Here is a 16,540-nt window from a genome sequence, read left to right as displayed (position 1 = left end):
TACAAGTTAAAACACCAAGAACATAACTAAAACTTTCTAACAGCCTTCATCAGAAAAGTTCAACTCCATTCACGAACTGTTTTGGGCATCTTAAGCATTTTTGTTTTCAAAACTGTACAAGGTGCAAATAGTTCAAGTTTTTAGCTTTAAAATGACTACTTGCACATCTCCATACGATTTTCTACAATTTATGGTGATTTTTACAAAACTGACTATCATTTCAAACAACAATCCGGACCAGTCTGTGATTTTGGACTTATTCACCCAAGTTGGAGGTCGTTAAAAATCGTGATAAAAATTATGAGTAAACTAGACACATTTTGTGAACTCTCAGAATTTACGGATCTAGTTTTTGACTTCATATGATTTTTCTATGATTTTTCCAAAACAGGGCAGAATGGCTAAAGTTAGCCAACAACATGTAAATATCATAACACTTTGTATTATGTTGAGCAAAGTGTATAATCATAAGTTCTAATTATTGAATGTGTTTCCTTGTTAGTTTGTCATCATGAACTGAAACTAAGTAATTCATAATAAATATTAATCATTCAATTTAGAACACGTATATTAAACTATAAAGGTATAGTTTGATAAATTCATAACACTAATACATTTTCATAAAAGAGTTTATACATATTACATACATTTTAGATAAACTATAATAGATATAGTTTATGATACATCACTCAACACGCTCGTACAAAAAGGGTACATTCATACAAGAAAGATTTATATTCACACACATTTCACGTAAACTTGTTAACCTATATTGTGAGACTCTCTCTCTCCCCGTACGTCCGAGTGCGGGATATAATTCCTGGTAGTTATAATCAGAATCTCCTTGAGGGAGAACGTGATACTTGTATATAGATCTATATTGGGTTTGACACCCCACACCTTGCTGCTAGCTACAGTGGGACCTGCAGGTCTACGGGTGACAAATGTCATTTCATTTTCGCGATGCTTGAGAAACGTTGTGGCAGGTTCACATAGTCACAGTATGATTATAGCGACTCACCTAGGGAGATAACAATTCATAAAGTTTACGGGATTTCATAAAACCTAAGTAGGTTTTAGGTTGATTTAAAATTTACTTTCCATATCATTTCAAACTCACGACATTTCTACTAAGTAAGGATGATTTCATATACATTTTGGTCTTTGGTTATAAGGCTACATTATACGGATTTTAAGGAAAATATCGGATTTTTCTGAAACAAACGCGACATTTACATGTGAAAGACTTCTACTAAGTTTTATAATAAAAGCTTATGAACTCACCAACCTTTGTGTTGACACTTTTCAAACAACTTGTATTCTCAGGAAATCACTAAACAGGCAATCAAGTGCTTTTGAGGATGGGACGTTAAGGCGTCAAACTTTTCATATTTTGTCAACATATTATAATTGATTTTGAAACATGTAATTCATACAAGTGATGTAACTTTTTCAATTATATATATGTTGGTTGTGTTTGCTTAAATTACTATTGAAATTGTGGTTATGATACTATACATGAAGTCCTCCACCCCCGGACGTTTCCGCCATCCTTGGTTTCACCCGTTGAACTGATGAAGTCTGTAGATTACGGTCGCATGGCAGAAATACTTGTACAAAGAGCATATTCCCCTGATGAATTCACCCGTTGAACTGCAATCACATGGGTTAGTCTTTTTTTTTTTTTCCTTTTTTTTTTAAATTTAGTTGCACATTGTAATGAGATTTTTTTGAGAATTCTTGCAATTTTTTATTAAATTTATGCAGATAAACGAGTTTGTAAAACTTGGGGGTGATCAACTGACAAGCCCCTTTAATACAACACATGGTGATATAGTGATGGAAGAAAATGCACATGGTGATGATGTAAATCAAAGTAATGAAAAAGATGCAGACGCTTTAGAGGCTGGAAATGAACTTGAAAGTATCTAATCTACTGGTTTCTTGATCCATGTAACTTTTTATTCAAACTTTTTACTAATTCTTTTGGAGTTGATTGTAGGTAGGAGTTGTCTCTGATGAGAATTTATTGGAACTTCTGGAGTTAGCAATCTCATCAAACACAACTGAAACTGTGAAAAGAGCCAGAGAACTGATGGAATTGGGAGTTTACCCTATGGTCCTCATGTCTCAAATGGCTACACTCATTATGGACATTATTGCTGGAAGAGGTGTTGTGTTTTTCTCTGTTGCTAGGTAACCTTCTCAACAACAACATTCTACTTAAGCAGGTGAGTAATCAAGATTAAGGGAGACTTGTAATCATGTTTGGCATTCCTTTCTAGTACACATTAAGCAGGTGGTACACACACAAGGCGTTGGCAGAAACAAATAACATGAAATGTTTCTGGTAAGAAACAGAGTTGTATGATTATTTGTTAGTTTTATAGGAATGTATAACCCATGTTAGCAATGTATTATTTTTGTTTAACATTTGAATGATTCTTTGTATGACATTATAATTTGTGCAATTTATTTTATTTTTTGAGTATGAAATTTTATTTTATATTATGCAATGGATTGTATTTTTTGTATATGGTATTTTATTTATATTATGAGAAATTAAATGAAAATTTAATTTAAATATTAATAAATATATAAATTTATTTTTTTAAACATTTAAATTTACGATACGCAAAAATGTGTGTCATCTTCATTTCTGACATGGCCTTTCTTGACAAGGGCATTCTTGATACGCATTGCGTGTCATAAACACGCACGTCGTAAGGTTATGACACGCAAATGCGTGTCATCTTCCTTTATGACAGGACCTTTCTTGATACGCATTGCGTGTCGTAAACACGCGTCGTAATTGCGCGTCGTAAATGAGCGTCGTAAATGCGCGTCGTCTATAGACGACGCGCAAAAGCACGTCGTCTCTCTTTATGACAGGGCCTTCCTTGACGTGCATTTGCGCGTCGTCTGAGCCCTTTACGACGCACAATGAGCGTCGTAAAAGGCTGTTTTTCTAGTAGTGTCTTTTTGGTTTATAGTTGCATATCAATGTGTGGCTAGATATGCTAGTTCACTATAAACAAAGCTCTGATACCAACCTGTCACACCCCCGAACCAGACGGCGGAAACGTCCGGGGGCTGTTGTGACTCAATTGAATACCATCACAATGAATATACATGAAACGTAACATATACATCACCAAGCATTGGAATGATACAACTGGTAGCGTTTACATCCATTACATTGTTTCAAAATATTACATTCCAAAATACATGGTTCATTGTTACTTAAACAACCGCAAAACAATCATAGAGTACAGTCCTTTCTTCACTTATCTGTTACTTGAGAATACAAGTATTTTGAAAAACGTCAACATGTGAAATGTTGGTGAGTTCATAAGAAATGTTTAAAATCCAATGTTTGTATTGTTTTGAAAACCACCAGAAAATCTGATATTTTATGAAAATAGTATAGCGTAAAAATATGTGAAGATCCGTGAGTATGCTTGTTTGAATTCTATAGATGTAAGCGTACGTGTTGTGAAAATTCGGCATGTAGTTCGTAAGTGTACTAGTTGAAAACCCTAGGAAAACCCAACGTTTTCCTATCACTTTGCTTTAATTAGTTTATGTGTTGTTGTTTCATTACGTTAGAGGTATTCGTTGAGCTCCGGAGGCATTGAGTATACAGTGGGTGGTGAATTGTTGTAACGTCCGTTAATGAAAACGTCCAGTCGACAACCATACTAGCGATCCCTTAGGCGTCACTCGCACTTATTCACACAACTCAATCCTCTCGGACTTGTGTAGTCCCACGACCGAGGAGAAAAAGTGAAGGTGCGAAACCCTCGGTATTTCCCTACGTCGTTCAAGACCATTGCAATTGCGAAGGGCCCGAAGCCCAACCCGCAATCGTGAGTTCCCGACTTTACTAGCAGCACTGAAGGACCCTTGGGGACCAGCAGCATGTTTGCCATTGAAAGTCCTTTTACACGCGGTCGAGTCGTATTAGACCCAACTACATGTAAGCAAGTGTCCTTTGGGCCTAAAGATCATATCATCGGGCTAGCTAGGCTCGACAAGCATGATTTGCAACTTTTGGGCCTAAGGAGTGTACGTCGACGTATTGAGTAATTCCACGAGAGTAAAGAGTTCCAAGAGTTCCATATGTGTATTGAGCGTTGTAGTGTTAGTAGTTTTGGATTTGTTATTGATTCGAGACCGAATCAATTTGTTTGGTAACGATTGTTGGTGATATTGTGTATTGTAATTCATCGAGATTCGTAGTGTCAATCTTTGTTCACAACGAGTGTATTGAATTATCATTGAAAACTTTCTGTTTACAACCCCTCTTTATTTTGTAAATTTACTTTTTCACCCCTTTAGGTAAAATAATTTCCGGTTTAGTCCTTAAACCATTTTTCTTGAAATTTTAACACCAAAAATTATTGAAATTAATATTTTTCAGCATATTTTTCATTGAAAACAGTTTAAGTCCCTGAAATTGCAGTTTTCTCGGTTGTAACCCCTCTTTTTCCGCAATTTTTACATTTTTGGCCCAAATTGGAAAATTTTTGCAACTTTGGTCCTTTTTAAATTTGAAAAGCATTTTAAACCTTTGAAAAGTAATTGTGACACTAGTGGTCCATTGTTTTACAGAAAAACACAGTTTTGGCCCTCCAAAACAGAAAATTTCGCATAATGGGCCCTATTGGGCCTAAATTGTCATTTTTAGCCCATTAAGCTTGAAATTTATGCTTTTAATCCTCCAAATAGTATATTTTCAGAAAATACATTATGGAAACTGTTTTGACTCATCTCACCCATCAGATTTCGAAATATTTCATTTTAGGCCCTTCAACTTTGTATTTTTAACATTTTGTGTCAAAAAAATGAGTTTTTAGCCCAAAATAAGTGTTGTCAAGCCATTTGGCTATTTTTCTTGGTATGCTTTGCATGTAGTAGTATATTTTATGCTAGTATAAAATATATCTCGGTTTTTAGCAATTCATAACTAGATCTAGCATCAAAATCATACAAAACATACATATAAGCATAGAAATCAACCAAAACATACACATAATGATGGATCTACACCTTTGCTTGTATTCTCCCCCACAAAACTTATAAAAACCGAAAATAAGGGGGTATGAAGCTCACCTTGGGTGTTGATTCGGTTTTTGAAGAAAGGATGGAAGAAATGAAGTGATTTTTCGGCCCTAGCACCCCTTGATGAAGATCTCGAGTTTATGGAGTTTTCTAGGAGTATGATCACCAAAGAAACTTGTTTAGAATAAGAGATCTCATGTAAGGGGGGAGTTTTGAAGCTTAGACATGGAAAAACTTACCAAAGGATGATGATAATCTTGAAGAATCCTCTTGAAACACAAGCCAAATTTCGAGATTTTAGATGGAGAGGAAGAGAGAAGTCTTGAGTGATCTAGAGAGAGTTTGTGAGAGATTTTTGTGTGTGTGTGTGTGTGTTGCTCATAGCCAAAACAAGAAGAGAGAGAGAGAAATAGACATGAAGTGATACATGCATGGAGATATGAGACATGTTACATGGAAAACCAAGAGATAAAAATGAGGTGGGGCATGGTAATAGTCAACTTCACCTCTTGGGCTTGTCTTGGGCCGAAAATTTGGGAAGGAAAAAGGTTTTTGGGGTTTTTGCCCCTAAGCCCAATATTAGAGTTAGTTTGAGTGAGTTTTAACCTAAAAAAATATAATATGATTTTTACACTTTGTTGGGCTAGTTTAGGTTAATCATGGTTCATAATTTTGAATTTATTTCATTCCAGGCCCAATATGGCCCAAAATGTTGAAATAAATAGATGTGGGTCCAATTAGAGCCCATTTAAGGGTTCTAAGCCCATGATAGTCAAATTGGAAGCTTATTGGTCCATTTAGGTCCAATAAGGAAGTCCTAGTCCAAAATGGACCTAATCAAGAACTTAAAGGGTTTCCAATTGCTTGATGTAGTGAATTGGGGTTTAGTTTTCCATTTAGTAAGCATCATACATGCTCTTGAGTTTTTGAATTCAACATTTACTTGAGTATAGTGATTACAAGACACAAAATTTCTAGTTGTGACATCATCCCCCCGTTAGAGGGAATTTCGTCTCGAAATTCTGTTTGAAAGCTAGATTTGAGAATGCTAGAATAGGTGAGGGTACTTTTGCTTCACTTGGTCTTCGTGTTCCCACGTGAATTCTGGCCCACGCTTTGTGTTCCACCGTACTTTCGCGATCGGGATGCGACTTTGCTTAGTACGCTTCACCTCCCTGTCCATGATTTCAATTGGTTCCTCAACGAACAGGAGATTCTCATTGATTTCGATTTCATCAAGAGGAATGACGAGTGTTTCATCTGATAGACACTTCTTCAGATTAGAGACATGAAACACGGGGTGTACACTGTTTAGCTCTGCGGGTAGTTGCAGTCTGTATGCTACTAGACCAATTCGGGCGACGATTTCGAAAGGTCCAATGTATCGTGGATTTAGTTTTCCCCGCTTCCCAAAACGAATGACTCCTTTCCAGGGCGAGACTTTTAACAATACTCGATCACCGACCTGAAATTCTAAGGGCTTTCACCGTTTATCAGCATAGCTCTTTTGTCGGTCACGCGATGCTTGCAATCGAGCTCTGATTTGAACGATCTTTTCCGTGGTTTCACGGATGATCTCCGGTCCCGTTAGTGCTTTGTCTGACGTATGTGTTTTTGCTAGCTGGGTGTCACCTACTTCAGCCCAACATAACAGTGATCTACATTTACGCCCGTACAGTGCTTCGAAAGGAGCCACCTTGATGCTCGAATGGTAACTATTGTTGTATGAGAACTCGATTAAGGTAGGTGGGTATCCCAAGACTTTCCAAAGTCTATTACGCATGCGCGGAGCATATCTTCGAGCGTTTGGATGGTTCGCTCGCTTTGACCATCCGTTTGTGGATGATAAGCGGTGCTCATGTCGAGGTTTGTTCCCATCGCCTTATGGAGTGATTGCCAAAATCGTGACGTGAACCTACTGTCCCTATCCGAGATGATAGATGTTGGTATTCCGTGGAGTCTCACGATCTCTCGAATGTATAAACGCGTCAATCTCTCCATCTTGTAAGATTCTTTAATTGGCAGGAAATGGGCAGATTTTGTCAGTCGGTCGATTAGTACCCATATGGTGTCTAATCCATCCGACGTTTTGGGTAGCTTGGTAATGAAATCCATAGAAATCCCCTCCCATTTCCACTCAGGGATTGCCGGTTGCTGTAACAATCCTGAGGGTTTCTGGTATTCCACCTTTACTTTGGCGCACGTAAGGCACTTACTGATGTAGGTCGCGATTTCCGCCTTCATGTTAGGCCACCAATAGTGTTGTTTAATATCCAAATACATCTTATCGGAACCGGGATGAATGGAGTATCGCGTCTTGTGGGCTTCCTTCATGACAACATCTCTAAACCCTCCAAGTTTAGGGACCCAAATACGGTTCATGAAATAGTATACTCCATTCTCCTTTGCCTCCAGGTTCTTTTCCATTCCGCGCAATACTTCGCTTGCTCTATTTTCCGTCTTCATGGCCTCTGAATGGACTACTGCAATTTGAGTGGCCAGGTGAGATTGAATGGTTATCGAGAGAGTTTTCGTACAACGATTAGAGTACTCCTTCCGACTTAATGCATCAGCTACCACGTTGGCCTTGCCTTGGTGGTACTTAATCTCACACTCATAATCGTTTAGCAATTCAACCCATCTTCGTTGCCTCATGTTCAACTCCTTTTGGTTCAAGATGTGTTGGAGACTCTTGTGATCCGTGAAGACGGTGCACTTTGTACCGTAAAGGTAATGCCTCCAAATCTTTAGGGCAAAGACTACAGCTCCCAACTCTAGGTCATGGGTCGTATAGTTTACTTCATGCGTCTTTAGTTGGCAGGATGCGTAGGCTATCACTCTCCCACGTTGCATGAGAACGCAACCTAAGCCCTGATTTGACGTGTCGCAGTAGACTACAAAATCTTCCGTTCCTTCAGGCAGAGATAGTACAGGTGTGCTACAGAGAGCTTGTTTCAAGGTTCGAAACGCAATCTCTTGTTTTTCTATCTATTTGAATGGTATGCCCTTTTGCGTAAGCGAGGTAAGTGGCTTGGCGATCTTAGAGAAGTTTTGAATGAATCTCTTATAGTAGCCTGCTAAACCCAAGAATTGACGAATTTCTGTGGGCGTTGTCGGGATTGCCCATCCTTCTACAGCTTTGACCTTGGAGGGATCCACATGGATTCCATCTTGGCTGACTACATGACCTAGGAAGTTCACAGTCCGCAGCCAGAACTCGCACTTGGAGAGTTTGGCATAAAGCTTTTCTGATCGCAGAGTTTCTAAGACTTGTCGAAGATGTTGGCCATGCTCTTCCTTGCTTCGAGAATAGACGAGGATGTCATCGATAAAAACAATGACAAAGTTGTCGAGGAACGGTCGGCAGATTCGATTCATTAGGTCCATAAATGCGGCAGGGGCATTCGTTAGACCGAAGGGCATTACGAAAAATTCATAATGTCCGTAGCGAGTTCGGAAAGCGGTTTTTGGAATATCCTCTTCCCGGACTTTGAGTTGGTGGTATCCGGACAGTAGATCTATTTTAGAAAAATAACTAGCTCCTTGGAGCTGGTCAAATAGGTCATCGATTCGTGGGAGTGGGTAGCGGTTCTTGATTGTGAGTTTATTTAACTCTCTGTAATCGATGCACATTCTAAAAGATCCGTCCTTCTTTTTGACAAAGAGAACCGGAGCTCCCCATGGCGAGTAACTAGGTCGAATATATCCCTTGTCCAAAAGTTCGCTGAGTTGGCTGGATAATTCCTGCATCTCGGCAGGAGCTAGCCGGTAGGGTGATTTAGCGAGAGGAGTTGCTCCTGGAATGAGGTCGATTTGAAACTCAACCTGTCTCTCTGGGGGTACTCCCGGAAGATCTTCAGGAAACACGTCCGGAAATTCACACGCTACGGGAATGTCTCGAACGTTAATCTCCTCCTTGGTTTTATCCACCACGTGAGCCAGGAACGCCAGATTGTTCCTTCGTAGATATTTTTGTGCCTTGATGCACGAAACGAGGCGAAGGTTCATACTAAATTTGTCTCCGTAAATTACTAGGGTTTCGTGATTTGGAAGACGAAGACGAACGGCCTTCTCGTGGCACATAATTTCAGCATGGTGGGGGCTTAACCAGTCCATGCCGATGATCACATCGAAACTTCTAATTGACACTGGCATTAGATCTATTCGAAAGACGTGTTGATTAAGGGTTAGGGTACATCCGGTGTAGATTTCCCCAGTGGATTCGGTTTTCCCATTGGCCATTTCCACCGTATAGGTTTCATTTAGCTTTTGGGGCAGTTGTTTTAGTAAATGCTTAAACTTATTGCTTACGAAACTTCGCTCCGCTCCGGTGTCAAATAAGATGCATGCATAAGTGTGGTTTAAGGGAAACGTACCGGTAACAACAGAGGGGTCTTGAATAGCATCACCCTGACCCATGGTCAACATCCTTCCTGTTCCTCCACTTCTTAAATTGTTGTTGTTAGGACAGTCTCGGCGGATGTGTCCAGTCCTCCCACACCCGAAGCAGGTGTGGCTCGGCCCTGCGTTATTGCCGCTGGCATTGATGTTGTTGTTGCTGTGATGGTTGTTGTTGTTGGTTCCCTGATTTTGGTTTCGGGGAGGGTAAGTCTTGCAGTACTTTGCAGTGTGTCCCCTTCGGTTGCAACTGGTGCACTGAAAATCCTTGCATTCTCCATTGTGATGGAACCCGCACTTGTTGCATTTGGGAAGATTACCGGAATAAGGTCTGGAAGCATTTGAAGTGGCTGAGGTTGGAGCATGTGGTGCGGATGGAACCGGTGCGGTAACAGCATTAACCACCACTGTCTGCTGCTTCTTGGAGGTGTCGGGGCCCTGGCGCCCCTTCCTCTTATTGTTCTTTCCCTTCTTGCCATCACCTTCCTTCGTCTTCTCAGTCTCCACTGGCTTCTCTCCCTTCTTGTTGTTATGGTCATACAGCTTCTTTGCCAATCTTTTTGCAATGTCAAATGTTTCGGGGTTTGCAGCTATCACATTCCCTTGAATTGGTGATGTTAGTCCCCAGATGAATCGCTCAATCTTCTTTCTTTCCGAGGTGATCATACCCGGGCACAGCAGAGATAGTTCGCTAAATCTCGATATGTAGGCATCGATATTCGCATTCTGCACAGTGAGGTTCCATAGCTCTTGCTCCATCTTCTGTATTTCGCCTCGTGGGCAGTACTCAGCCATTAACATTTCTTTCATCTCTGCCCATGGCATAGAGTTGGCTACAGGGAGTGTCATGGATTCTACATGTCCGTTCCACCAGGTGAGCACTTGATCCACAAAAGTGCAGGCTGCGAACTTCACCTTCATGTGCTCAGGGCAGTCGCATATCTCGAATACCGACTCCACCTTTTTGATCCATCACTTCAGAGTGATCACCCCTCCAGTGCCATTAAAAGTTCGTGGTTTGGCGTTTGTGAATTCCTTGTAGGTACATGTCTTGGTGGGTCCTTGATTCATTCCGTTGTTCGAACTTCCGGCCCCTTGCCCATTGACTCCTCCATTGTTCCCTTGATGAATTTGCGCAATCGCTACAGTGACTGCTGCAGATACAGCTGCCTGGAACGCGGCTGAGTCAACTTCAGGTGGGGTTGGTCCTGGGTTTCCGCGAGTAGGTCGGGGAGGCATCTTTCTGTCACAAAACGGAAAGATGTTGAGGGTATGTTGTTTCTGTGAGGTCGTGATCCTACTGACTAGGTGCATGGTACGAACTTAAACACTACTACCATTGACCAATCAATCATAATTTCTCAACGCATAGCAATTTGTAATATCGTAACAAAACACGTAAAAATTTATTAATATTATCTGCATTTGATACATGAAAATTTTGCTCGTAAGAGCATACATGAGTGATACTAGTTCGACAGCATAACGGCTCTATGAGTAGTGTAGTCACTTAAACATAGAGTCGAGGTACATAGCATAGTTCCTAACGACCTACTAAGATAAGTCTATCCCTAACCGCGATGAGCTGCGTCCTACTATAACGGTGAAATCATATGCCGAAGTGCTGAGCCAACAGCTGAGCCATCTCAGTCATGTCTACAATGACCTCATCCCTCCCATGCTCTGCTTGCACGATACGTGCTTCCATGGCGAACAGTTGTTGCCGCAAGTCGGCAATCTCGGCTTCTGGGGAGCGATTCTCCCTCGCGGGATTCACTGGCGGGACGTGGTGATCCTGTTGCACTTCGCTAACAGGAGATGCGACGTGATCCATGTCCGGGGCCTGATCCTCCTCCATGTCATCGTCGGTCTCCTCGAACTCGTAGTCGGTGTCCATGTACTCGTCAGGTTCAACGCCGTGGACTCCCTCTTGATTCCCCTCTGGTTCGTCTTCGAGTATCCCGTGTGCCCCTAGGGCTTGGTGAAACTGAATGTCCTGATGCTATCCCTCCATGAAGACTGGGAGAAAGTATACGAATAAGCTATCACTTTCCTATGACTCTACCGCTATTGCACAAGCTAAACAGGCGTTCTCTTTTCGGTGGTAGGGGTATAGTTTTAGATTCCCTAGCTATCCTGATCTCATCAGGACGTGTGTTAGTTATACTTTGGAGAGAGTGTAGTTGATCAGGCTACATCCACTCCTTGGTACCGCTAAGAACAGTCCTGAATTTAACCGAGACACTAGTATTATTTTTGTTTGGTTCGGCGTTATGTTCCTATTCCTAATGCAAGCAAGGGTGTTTTATTTACTTGTTTTGTTCAGAGTTATGTTAGTCCCTCTCACTACTAGAAAAATAGCCTTTTACGACGCGCAAATTACGACACTCATTAATTTATGTTACGCAAACGAGAGTGACATTAAAAAAGGGTCATCTCTTCAGAAAATTTAAGGATTTAGGTCACTTATTATTGCGCGCCTTTAAATTAGTGTTAAAAGAAAAAAAATTAAAAACACGGAGGGCGTTGTACCTTAAATGCGCGCCCTCTATATGTGTCGCTTTATAATTTTAATGAACGCGTGTTCCTTAGTTACAAGCGGGAAAAGAAAAGCCAAAAAATTAGAAAAGCCCGCTACCCTCCCTGCCCTAAGCATTTTCACGCATCTTTCATTCTCCTCACACTGTTGTGCAACTTCTCAATCAAAGATCGAAGGTTACGATTTCATCTCCACCTCTTGACTTCATCATCTCAATCAAGAAAAAGGGCTTCTGATTTCCATTCATCTACTTCATCGTTGCTGTAATTTCACCTTCTTCATCTCTCTGCTGTTCTTGAGAATACTCGCCAAAAGTTTTCTTGCACTATTCCTTGACCTGCTTCCTTCTAGATACGCTTCTTCAAATAACTCCAACAACAACAAACCCCATTCTACACCCCTCATCCTCTTCCATGGCATCATCAATTACCGGCGATGTCATATACCACCATCTCTCCGATGAATTCTAATTTTTCGGCTTTAATTTGTAAATATATCCCACGTACGATCTTCAAAAAGCTTCCGGTGGTAGATCTAGCATGGTCAGCGTGTGTGTGCAGGTTGAGGAGTTCAGTAGCTTCTGATCAAGAGATTCAGGTTAGGGCTTTCAAGGCGCCATGGAAACTGTAATGGTGTTCATTGTGGCGGAGGGATTAGGGTTTCTAGAGTGAGAGACGAAAGGGGAAATTGGTGTAAATGTCTGCAGAAGGAAGCATGTAATGTTGTTCTCTATTAACCAACGACTTAGGGTTTTAACTTTCACCACTGCTGTTGCTTCGCCACCTAAGCGAATCGACACTCATAACGCACCTTCCACTGCGACGAAGCACTAGGATACTTTATGATTGGCCTCGCATCAAGGTTCCACAGAGCCCAAATCATTCGAACTAGAAACCTTCATGTAATATCACTACAAGATCTCACCTCCTCTCCCCTTGCCGAAAACATCAGGTCCGACAACCTTAGGATTACTTCTTCTATTGCTCTAATTTACAAGCCCTATGTCTTATTAAGGTGTGTTTCGGTTTATTTTTTTCCCTATGTTTTCATTCTTCTACCAGAACCCTATCTTGCTAAATCCTTTTGTTTTCGCAGCTAATTTTTTTCTAGACCAAGATTTTGTAGAAAGGAAGCAGGTGGAAGAGAAGCCCTAGACCAAGATTTTGTAGAAAATTTTGGTGTTGAATCGACAATTGTTTGTTAACAGGTTTTCCATTTTTAATCATTCATTTGTTCTTCCCACCATTTTTATTAGGTTCTCAATTTACTTAACAAACTTTAGTCCAGTTCTTCTCAGGCACTCATGCCATTACATGTGCCCTGTTTGCTTTCTTGAGGCCTGGTGATGAGGCACTTAATCTATTCATTTAGAAAGCATAAAATTTATTCATTAATTTTTATTAGCTTTTGGCAGTTGGGTCATCACTGACTAGCTGTACAGTTTTACAATGAAATAATATAATATATATTTGACTGATTACTGATATCATCATCTACTATAGTGAAAATGGTTGATGCAGTTTGATCGTCAAACCTTATCCATTGCAATGCGTTTCTTGATGGCCAAAACTCCAGAGCAAAGGGCAGCTGTTGATCTGGACCCTCATTACACACAGCTTAGGTTTCATTCTTTTATACCATATCATATGATGATGATGCTTATATTATCCATTATCCAATCCTACATACAGTTTGAACCTCACCCCATGTATCTATGCAGGAATGTCAGTTCACCTCATTTTCATTTTCATTTTGTTATTGATTCAATAGTGAACCCACCTGCAGTTGATTGGTGACCGATTCGATTTTTGATTTTTTAGTTTTTCATAATTGTGTTCTTATTGATGTGTTCAGGCTAGGGCTTCCAGTTCAGTTTTGGGCTTTATCTCTACATTTCTATTTAACAGTTTCAAGCACAAGCACAAGAAACAGAGCATCTTTCCTATCACTTTTAAGGTATCTTAGAACTCCTAATTTTCAAGATTTGTTCTTATTCATTCAGGATTTATGAAATTAGATAATATGTTGTGTCAAATAATTGGAAATTTTACAGGTGTACAATGTTGGAAAGGAGGAAACAATTGTATTGCAGCTTAAAGGTGATTGTTCTCTTGGTTACCTCCATATCGTGTAAGCCTTTAACCGTCTTCTACTATTTACTATTACCCATCTCCCTTTTCCCTATATCCTTTTATCATTCTTGAGAAATTGACACCTTTTCTAGCTTCAGACCTGGAGCTTAAACAATTATTTCATCAAACTACTTACCCTCGATCTGTGTTTGACAAGATTACCAAACTAAAGGAAATAGACATCAAATATTAGGTATTCGATTTTTCTTTTGTTTTGCATTTTTTTTGTGAATTTCGCTTCAGGCCCGGATTCCATAAACCCGCCGTCACCAGCATGACGTCTAATTGATCAAAAACCGTGTTTGATATGGGATCCAACAAATTGATTTTTGTATTTTACTCTGCAGTTGCTCACCAAAGAAGAAGGTTTAGAAGTATACGAGGACATGATATTGGGGAGAGATTTCGAGGACATGTGTGTTCAGATGTATTACAGGGGGGAAATGTTTGGTTTTGTCCATTTATACCACGGGCAAGAAGTTGTTTCTCAGGGTTCATCAATCTGTTGAAGAAAGAGGATAGTGTTGTGAGCACCTACCGTGATCATGTTCATGCTCTAAGCAAGGGGGTGCCTGCTCGTGCTATGATGAGCGAGTTGTTTGGGAAGAAAACAGCGTGTTACTGTGGTCAGGGTGGATCCATGAACATGTTCTCTACTGAATACAATGTTCTTGGAGGGCTTGCCTTTATAGGAGAAGGCATCCCTGTTGCCACAGGTGCAGCATTCAGTAGCAAGTATAGGAGAGAAGTGTTGAAAGAAGCAGATTGTGATCATGTGACATTGGAATTCTTTGGAAATGGGACCTGTAATGATGGGCAGTTCTTTGAGTGTTTGAACATGGCAGCTCTATGGAAATTGCCTGTCATATTTGTGGTGGAGAACAATCTGTGGGCAATTGGGATGTCCCATCTGCGTTCAACTTCAGATCTAGAAATCTAGAAGAAGGGTCCATCTTTTGGGATGCCAGGTGTCCATGTTGATGGCATGGATGTGTTGAAGGTGAGGGAGGTAGCAAAGGAGGCTATTGGGAGAGATAGGAGAGGAGAAGGCCCAAATTTGGTTGAATGTGAGACTTACAGATTCAGAGGACACTCTTTGGCTGATCCTGATAAGCTTCGTGACCCAGGTAAGTTGCTTTTAGTCTTTTACTCTTGTATATACGTAACATTGAAATTTGTTGTGATTGTATATTTGTATTGTGAATTGAAGCTGAGAAGGCTCATTATGCAATAAGGGATCCAATAACAGGATTGAAGAAATACCTGACTGAAAACAAATTGGCAAGTGAAGCAGATTTAAAGGCGATAAAGAAGAAGATAGATGAGGTGGTTGAGGAAGCTGTGGAGTTTGTAGATGAAAGCCCTGCTCCTTCAAGAAGCCAACTGCTGGAAAATGTGTTTGCAGATCCAAGAGGGTTTGGATTAATTGGACCTGATGGAAGTTACAGGTGTGAGGATCCTAAGTTTACTGAAGGCACTGCTCAGGTCTAGTCTATTGCTAAGCTTTTGTTTCTTTTCTTCTCATGTTGTCTATCTTATTATTATTATTATGAATTGTTAATCATATCGGTTACATAGAGTTATATATGATTTTGTTTTTGTTGTTTTAATGGATTCCTTTTGATTATCTCTCTTTTATTGTCAGTGTCTTGTTTATCTAAAATTAATCAGTTAAAAAGAAATCGATGTGTGAGCTGCTTTTTCTTGTTCCAGAATAGATTTGTTAAGTTCCATTTAGATTTTTTTTATTAGATACACAAAAAAAAATTCACATTTTGGAAAAGAATGATGGAAAAGCTTGATGGGTATTTGTTGGGAGAAAGGGAAAATTGGTCATTTGCTTTCATACTGTCTGGAATAGTAGTTGGTTTGTAATTTTCAAAGTATGATGTCTTGATATGAAACAAAAGAAAGTACAATGTTGTAATTGGATGGACATAAAGTACATCTCCTGCAATTTGTCCATTTATTTATATTCTCGCATCATTCATTATATGGCTGGAAACATATTGAGCAGTTGGGAACTACCAATGGAAAAGATTATCAGTTGTGCATCAGCTATCTTGGATGAAACCATAAAATGAAAGTACGCATCCCTGTAGCCTTTACTGATACAAATCTCTTTTATTAAGAAAACAAATTCATAATTTTATTCCTAAAAATAACTAGAAAGTTATCTTTTATATTAAAGTCTTATTTGGGTTCTAATGAGTTGTATTATGTTTAATTTTGTGTATTTGTAAATAAAAGTTCTTTATTAAAAAAATTTCATTCCATCCCTATTCCATGATAACCAAACATTACGTTTGTGTTTGATATTTGCATGTAATGATTGATTGTACACTTGATAGGTTTGTTACTTCACTCGTGTGGTGAAAGTTGCTGATGTAGCTGGTATTCTAAGGAC

At 39.8% G+C, this 16,540-nt stretch overlaps 1 pseudogene; it reads left to right on the top strand.

The window, feature by feature from the left end:
• Positions 1-1,598: 1,598 nt before the first annotated feature.
• On the top strand, positions 1,599-15,658 carry LOC145029661 (pyruvate dehydrogenase E1 component subunit alpha-3, chloroplastic-like; annotated as a pseudogene).
• Positions 15,659-16,540: the final 882 nt, after the last annotated feature.

The sequence above is a fragment of the Lactuca saligna genome, chromosome 2 (genome assembly GCF_052625555.1).
Source record: "Lactuca saligna cultivar CGN05327 chromosome 2, ASM5262555v1, whole genome shotgun sequence".
NCBI lineage: Eukaryota > Viridiplantae > Streptophyta > Magnoliopsida > Asterales > Asteraceae > Lactuca > Lactuca saligna.
This window is presented reverse-complemented; position numbering and strand designations above follow the sequence as displayed.